Source organism: Coturnix japonica, chromosome Z, assembly GCF_001577835.2.
Source record: "Coturnix japonica isolate 7356 chromosome Z, Coturnix japonica 2.1, whole genome shotgun sequence".
Taxonomy (NCBI): Eukaryota; Metazoa; Chordata; class Aves; order Galliformes; family Phasianidae; genus Coturnix; species Coturnix japonica.
This window is the reverse complement of record NC_029547.1, coordinates 35,148,636-35,156,797: the sequence shown is the minus strand read 5'-3', so window position 1 is coordinate 35,156,797 and position 8,162 is coordinate 35,148,636. Positions and strand designations below refer to the sequence as shown.

At 33.7% G+C, this 8,162-nt stretch overlaps 1 long non-coding RNA gene across 1 annotated transcript in view; it reads right to left on the bottom strand.

Annotated features, from left to right (window-relative positions):
• Nucleotides 1-6,109: 6,109 nt before the first annotated feature.
• The window catches only part of LOC107306230, a 2,467-nt gene continuing 414 nt past the window's right edge, over nt 6,110-8,162 (bottom strand). The window contains exons 2-3 of the long non-coding RNA XR_004305501.1: nt 6,878-6,981; nt 6,110-6,177 (exon numbers count right to left, since the gene is read on the bottom strand). This is a non-coding gene — a long non-coding RNA (uncharacterized LOC107306230). The remainder of the gene's footprint in view (nt 6,178-6,877; nt 6,982-8,162) is intronic.

Below are 8,162 nucleotides of genomic sequence, written 5' to 3'. Positions count from 1 at the left end.
TGATTAAGACATTAGTTTGAGTTCAATTGAGATTCAATAGGCCTATTTGACAGGACGGAAAAAAAAAAAAAAAGTACAGGTTTATGAAATGAGATTTAAGGGGAAGCTGCAGAAGAGTTTGGTTAAAAGATGGTGACAATCTCAGTGGTGATCCTTGAACTCTCAGAGATACTGTACTTTGGGTGTGGTATAAGCCTTATAAAGCAAGCCCAGGGAGGTGGTGGAGTTGCCATCCCTGGCAGTATTCAAGCGGTGTCTGGATGAGGAGCTAAGTGATCTGGTTTAGTGGCTTGTGGTAGCAGTGGTAATGGGAAGACAGTTGGACTAGATGATCTTGTAGGTCCTTTCCAACCTTGTGATTCTATGATTCTATGAATAAACTGTTGAGTATTTCATTGTTTTAGAGGAAAGTAAAACTAACTGTATCCCTGTTGGCGCTCCCCTACATGTAGTTAAAGACTTTGTCATGGTAGATAATGTTTAGTTTTTCTGGATATTTCCACTTCTCCCCCTCACTTTTTCTCAACTTTTCTTCCGTTCCCTCCCCAGATCTTAGAACCATGGAAACTAAATTAAAAAATCATATGCTTATTAGGAGAACAGAAGGCAGCTTTTGAAAGTTCTTGAGAGAATTAGTAAATGTATGTTAGGTGTAGAATTAATTAAAGTTAGATGATTAAGTACCTTCAAAAAAATACCAGGTACTCTATGGCTTTTTGTGTTAATTTTGTCAGCACATGATTCCTTATATTTTGTATTTTCAGACGCATGGTTGGTCATTTTAGTTATATATTTTCCAGATTGTTTTGAAGTACAAAACATGTGATAAGAAATACTGCTGCAGGTACATATACAGTGTTGTGTAGAACTGTACAGATTCAGCATGGAATGTCCAAAAAAAAAAAAAAAAAAAAAAGAGAGAGAGAAGAGACTCTTGAAGATTTTGTAGCCAAAGGCCAAAAATGAGAATGGATTAATTTGATCATAGGCTAAGTCAAAGCTTCTGGTTTACTTAATGACTTCTCCACAAAATCTTTGTCTTCTTCAGGCAAAGCCAAGAATTTACTTTTAAAAATATTATTAGATTTTGTAATCATCCATTCTGCACTCAGTCTTCATTGCTTCTGTTAATGAAAACCTATCTGAACTCCTTTGAATTCTGTCTGGTAAAATTATATTAAATAATTTAGCCCACAAATGAAAGAGACTTGCACTAACCCTGATCAATCTTATAAAGCAGATTATAGCTCACTAGCATGATATCTTCCATTGGCTATTATGAAAGAGTAATGAGCAGCCAGAATAAGAGCATCTTTCCTCACACAAATAGATCTAGAAGAAGACGTGTATGGTTTTAGAAATCCTTTTGACTATGCACAAATTAAGGTCAAGAATAAAACTCCAGCAAATGTTCTGTAGTGAAGCATCAGTACAGAAGCTTTCTATTATGATTCATGCTGTTCACAAATCAAAGGTTCCTTGAATGAACCTTTCTATAGCTCACAATGAGTAAGACACAGATATTGGAGGTTTGAGCATGGCTAGCAGCACTATAAGCTTAAGAGAGGGTGGCTGTAGACACATTTATCAGAGCAGGTTAAAGGCCATTTCATTCAAGTCCAATACTGGCAATCATTTGCTTTTACTTGAAGTAGAAATCAGTCTACAGATTCAAATAGAAATATTTTCCTTTAAAGCCCTAACGGGAGGTCACTTAAAAGAACTTGTCAATATAGTTGATATAGGGTTTTTTTTGTTTGTTTGTTTGTTTTGGTTTGGTTTTTTTTTTTTTTTTTTTTGAGCTTGAGTTTTCAGAAAAAAAGCTACACAAATATTGCATAGTTTACCTTCACATTCTTTATTTCTTAGTGTGTGAAAATCCCTACAGAAGGGATAAGGCAAATTTATAATAATAAACTTGCCTTTATTTAGAGAGGCTGTCTTCAAAGAGAACATAGAAGACAAGACAGAAAACTGATGTTATGTCACCAATGGAGTGTCTCTAAGAATTCAATACCTTTATTCATATTATGGACAAGCAATTTACTTTCTGGTAAATTTGCATTTATTTCACCATAAAGTTGAGTATTTTGTTTACATTAGTGAAGAATCTGGTCGAATTAAAGGATTTGAATTTGAATCTAAGTACTAGTTATAAAGTGCTACATAAGTATAACTTTAGTGCAACGTAAATATAACTTTGTAAGGTGAGTGGGGAGCAGATTCAGTTCCCTGTAATTTTCTATTTTTTCCCATAAATTGTCCCAAATTAAGTTAACTTAATTCAGAACTGTTACTTCAAGGTACATAGCAAAGCTGAGGTAGACAGAATAGGAGGTAAAATCATGATAATGTACAAAATAAGGTTTCCTCTGCATAGGCACAGAGATGGATTTATTAGCAGACAATCAACTTCAGATATCATTGATGTTGATTTCAGACTATCATTGTATCTGTGTGTAATAGAGGAATACAATGAATATTGGAGACATTTCTATAACCACTGAATCCTTACAGGAAAGTGAAATGCTTAAAGGATGAAGCAAAGAGCAACTAAATTTGTAATGAAATGTTGTATGCAGCACTGTGAGGTTAATAAGTAGCACACAGATCTTAATGAAGTTACTCTGCCTATTTCTCTTTGTAATCTACACACTTCCATTGCTCAAAGCCATCTATCAGAAAGTTCAAGAAAATAATTCCCAAATTCAAATTAATTAGAAAAGCAAAACATAGTTAATTTAATTTTATTACAACATAGAAGTAGCCAGGTCTGCATTAACAAAAAATTGCTATTTTTCTCACTGTAAGAGGAATACTGTGTTTATTATGAAAGAAACATCAGAATCTCCCTCCATTTTTTAGAACTAAATAACCATTTTGAAATAATGTGACCTATATTATTGAAGAATTCGCAGTTATCATTATTTACTAAATACTTTGTTTTCAATGCAAAATGAATGCCTTTCTTTTCAAATACCTGCATTGCATGTAAATAAGTAGAAACATAATGTGCTCCAAAGCACAAAATAAATATTCCATTAAGCAAAATACGGAAATTCTGAGGAAGCTCAAGCTGCTGGAAGACAGCTCCTCTTTGTTTTGGATCACTCCTAGCTGAGTTAACCTAATTTTGAGTGCATTGAAAAACGGGTACTAACAGTAACATATTTTATCACAAAACTTATTGTTTACCACTCTAACATTAAAACTAAAATGTTCATGACAACAAGTCTTTGTGAAATAGCATGATTTAGGTAATCTCTGTAATATGTAGGGGATTTTGAAATTTTATATTCAATAATCTGTGGATTCGGCTTCATTAATGAAGATGGTCTCTTTCTGCAATCTTTTTAATTTATTTTATAATTCTCATAATTATAAGCCCCAAGATAGCAGGATAATTTGCTGGAAGCTATCCTAGACAAAATAGTCTGTAGGCCAGTAAAAATAGTGTTAACAATGAGATAAGCAGAGAATAGATAATTCCACATATAAATGTTGGAGCAGGAAGTAGTTTTCTCTATCATCTCATTTTAAGGGATATGCCATGTGTGAAGGGATGACTGTTTAGCAATTCCACCAGTCATGTCAGAGACAGAGACAGAAACCACATGGAAACAAAACAAAACAAAACAAAAAACAAAGAAAGAAACAACAAGAAAAGCAACAGTGATTCTGTATGTGTCAAATTATGTACTTGAGGCAGGGAAGAGGAAGAAAATCATAAAATGTCAAGTATCTTTAGAAGGCATAAGATGGAAGGAACCACAGAACCCATGAGTAAACTTAGATGAAGAAGTATACGTGGCATTTTATTTATTTTGTTAAGAGCAGCTTACCATTTTTGCTGTACAAGCTAAAGAATATCAGTAATATTACATTGTTTATCCTACTTAATGTCTGAAATGGGACTCCAATCTCCTGTATATCAGCAGAACACTGTGATAAAAAATGCTAATGATTCCATCAGCTTGCTCTTTGATAAACATAACCGTCAACTTGCAGTCTTTGTCTCAGTGGATAAATTGTCTGGGGACAGTACTTTTAGAACATATTCACCTCAGATATGTATTTACATTGGAGGGACATAAATACAGCCATCAGTATTTCAAAATTGTCATTTAGAAAATCTGAGCACTGCATATTTATTTCCGTTGCCACATCTTTAGAGCTCAAAAGAACGGTATAAAGAAAGATGACTTTTCATGGAGACATATGATTCTGCAGACATTTTTTAACAAGTACAGCAGTTGTGGCTCATAATGACATCTTCTCTGTCCTAGCATAAAAACTACTATCACTCAAATCTACTCTTGAAGATTGGTGAAAAGATAAAACAAATTTTAAAAATCACCATATTCTATTGGATTGAAGACATCTTTTGAGTTATTTTTGTTAGTTTTCATTGGTATGAATGCATTCAGTTGTGAGTTTGATCCTCGAGCTCATCACTTGGGAAATTACTTTCATGATTATACATACAAAAATGAAGCAAGTGTCACTCCAATGAAGGGAAGTGTTAAAATTTAGATTAGAAACTTGGAAAGGATATTACAGATAGAAAATACAAAACAATGTTGAAAATATCTCATTCTTAATATTCAGAAATTTTCTTAAAAGTCTTTTGACACAGTCAGATCTTCACCCCGTATAGTCCTTATTCTGAATTGCGTTTTGCATTTTTTTTTTTTTGTAACTTATTTCCCATTCTCTACAGCATGAACTCCCAGATCTCTCATGTATCTTGGAAGAGCCATAATTTTCTCTGAGAAACATTCACTTTGAGTAACACAGAGATCTTGACCAAGTGGGGTACTTATTTTCCAGACTGTATGTACTTTTCTTTCACTCTCAGCTTTCAATATAAAATTCAGTTCATAAAATGCACTGGACTAATACGGGAAGTAGATCTGAGGTTTATTTTACTGCTGTAGAAATACTATTTTATTCATATAAAACAGTCTCCAATTCTAATGGGATATCTATTCATAGAATAGAATCGTAGATTCACCTAGGTTTGAAAAAACCTCTAAGATTACCCAGTCCAACCACCAACCTACCACCAGTATTTCCCCACTAAATCATGTCCCTCAGAACTTCTAAATATTTCTTGAACATGAAGGCTCAGTCACCTCCCTGAGCAGCCTGTTCCAGCACCTGACCACTCTTTCAGAGAATAATTTTTTCCTAACATCCAACCTGAATCTCAGGTTGTGCAATTTAAGGTTATTTAAGGTCAGTCTGGAGAAGAGGAGGCTCAGAGGAGACCTCATTGCTCTCTATAACATCCTAAAGAGAGGTAGTAGTGAGCTGGGGTTTGGCCTCTTCTCTAATGTCATTAGTGATAGGACCAGAAGGAATGGTTTCAAGCAGGGGGGATTCAAGCTGGACATTAGGAAGTATTACTTCTCAGAAAGGGTGGTCAGGCACTGGAATGGACTGCTCAGGAAGGTGGTGGAGTCACCGATCCTGGGGGTGTTCAAGGAAAGACTGAATGTTATGTTGAGGGACATGGTTTAGTGGGAGGTATTGGTAATAGGTGAATGGTTGGACGGGATGATCTTTTAGGTCTTTTCCGACTTTGGTGATTCTATGATTCTATGATTCTATTTTCTCTAGTTCTATCACTATAGTATGGAATTGTTACATGTAGGGAGGAAATTATATGCAGTATAATTTTAAATTGGAATTTGTTTTCAAGTGAATAAAATAAAATTATTTGGAAAACAATCATTACTTTGTAATTATCTACAGAAAAATTACCCAATTCTACAATCTCATTATTTAGTTAGAAAGAAACAAGCTTAAGTTCCACAATTTCTCTTTGAGACAGAGACTTTTAGCTTATGCATTTAAAAACTCTAAAATTTAAAAATTAGATTGCCTGGCCTGAAATGGCCTCAGATACAATGTTTTTTGGTTTTTTTTTCAGAATGCTTGTCTCTGAATAACCCATAAGACAGCTAGGAGATAATATGTCTTGCTCAGCTCATATTCCATGCCTACCATGGAATAAAAGAAATTAAAGGATCTATCCCTGCTCTTCCTAAAACTGAATCATTTTTCTCCATTTTCAAAAAAGAATAAATGATTTTCCAATCACCTCTGCAGGAACCCTTGAAGCATAACGTTTATTGTCCTATATTCTTCTACAGAATGTGTTTAGAGTACATTCTAAAAAAAAAAAAAAAAAAGTAAATTCTAATTAGAAAATAATTCTTCATCTTTTCTTTCCAATATCAAACTCTTAGTAATGGGATTATACCTGGTTAGTTTTCCTTAATTTTTCAAACAAATTTAATATTCCATTATTCATTGACTTTTGTTTATTTATTTTTCAGCAACAAGGATTCTCCATACAAGTTTTGCTCTTCATATTAACCTGAAGCACTAGCTGTTCAATAACATGTTTTACTGCTTTTCTTGTTCTCAGTTGTTTATATACTAGCAAGAGTCCAGTAATTGTGCTTACACCACATTAATTTTATTATCTTCCTCTTTATGTAAAACTAATAAAGTATTGAGAAGAGATGGATTCATTTTATTAGGTAAACTGAATTGTTTTTACTTAAGCTGTGATTTCATTCTGTAATTTTCTGTCTTCTTGAGTGCTTGTCAATCTTGGACGAACACAGAATTCCATACTGATTAACCACAGATTACTCTGCTTTGTCAGTTATGGTAGGAATAACAAACTTTAACACTGACAAAATTATTTGCTGGCATGTCTGTCAACTTCAAGTGAACTGCAGATTTTGTATTGTATTAAAAACAACAACAACAACAAAAACTCAAGAAAAAAATTTTTGAGCATCTATTTAATTTCTCTTGCATATATTACTTCAAAGCCATTATGATCTATCACTGATTATACCTTCCATCTGAAATCCACACTATGCAAGATGGGAGATGACCTTTGATCTTTGCAATTGGAGACTCATCTTGGATGACACACAATAAAGTACAGTTATCTTTTTCCTGGGGATGGAGAATACAAAAAAAAATGCACTGTTCAAGAGTCCATGGAAAACAATTAGATTTGTGAATAATTTGACTTTGCTCACAAAGATCTTGCTTTGATGGTGTCTTTCACTTTGAATAGATCTCAGTGCAAAATGCAGGATATCAAATTTTCCAACCTGGAGCATAAAAGTAACGTGGGTAAAACAGCTTTAATGAATGGACTCCTGAAGCAATAGGACCAGCATCCAAGATTAGTGAAAAAACTTGTTAGTGTTTAACAAGCTCTGAAAACTTTTTTTCTTTCACTTCACTGTTTTCTTTTTCCTTTCATTTTTTACAAGTAGAAATATCTTCTAGCAGATGTCCACCTGATAAGTATTTCTTGGGGACTGAACTTTTTCCTCTTTCGGAAAGGTAAGGCAGAGAGAGGCTGGGTACAAAGGAAACATACTATTTTCACTGGGAAATATTTTTCTTTCAGAAAGAACGTTTGTGTTCTATTTTGACACTTGTTAAATTGTTAATTACCTAAACACTTTGTCAATCAAGGCATAATGGCAGAAACACTGAAGGTTTGGAAGTTCCAGGGATAGGTGAGAGAATATGTGTTGTAGTCAAAATCAATGGGTATTGCCCATATGGCAAAGGGTGCCTACATTCCTTTGGGAAACAAAAAACCTCATCTATCTTTTAGTGAAGTCAGAAATCTTCCAGCTGGTACTAATGAGAATTGCAAAGTGTACCAAGGATTCAGTAAGATAACAACAAAAATGAAAAGAAACTATAATCAAGAGAAGCCTTCCAATGGCAATTTTGAGTACTTTCCTTCCTGTAAGTATAAGAAAACAGAGAGTGAATAAAGGAGAGCATAGCTCAAATAATAATGTAGCTTTCAGATTTTTTTCTGTAGAAAAGTGTACAGATAAATATGACTAATGCACCTACAGTTTGAAATGAAGAGCTATGCACATTTTCCTGCTTTCCCATTAAGTTGACACAAGATATGAATATTCATGTTGTTTGTTATGCTTTTCTTATAGGAAATATACAAAACATGAAAGGCAAATTACTATTTGAGACATTCTTCCAAGAAAATATCTACAGAAATAGTTCCCAAATCCCTCATTATCCTTTAAAATTGTCTTTGCATTCCAGTTTCTTAGAAAAAATCATTTCAGATTCCATCTCTCCTTATA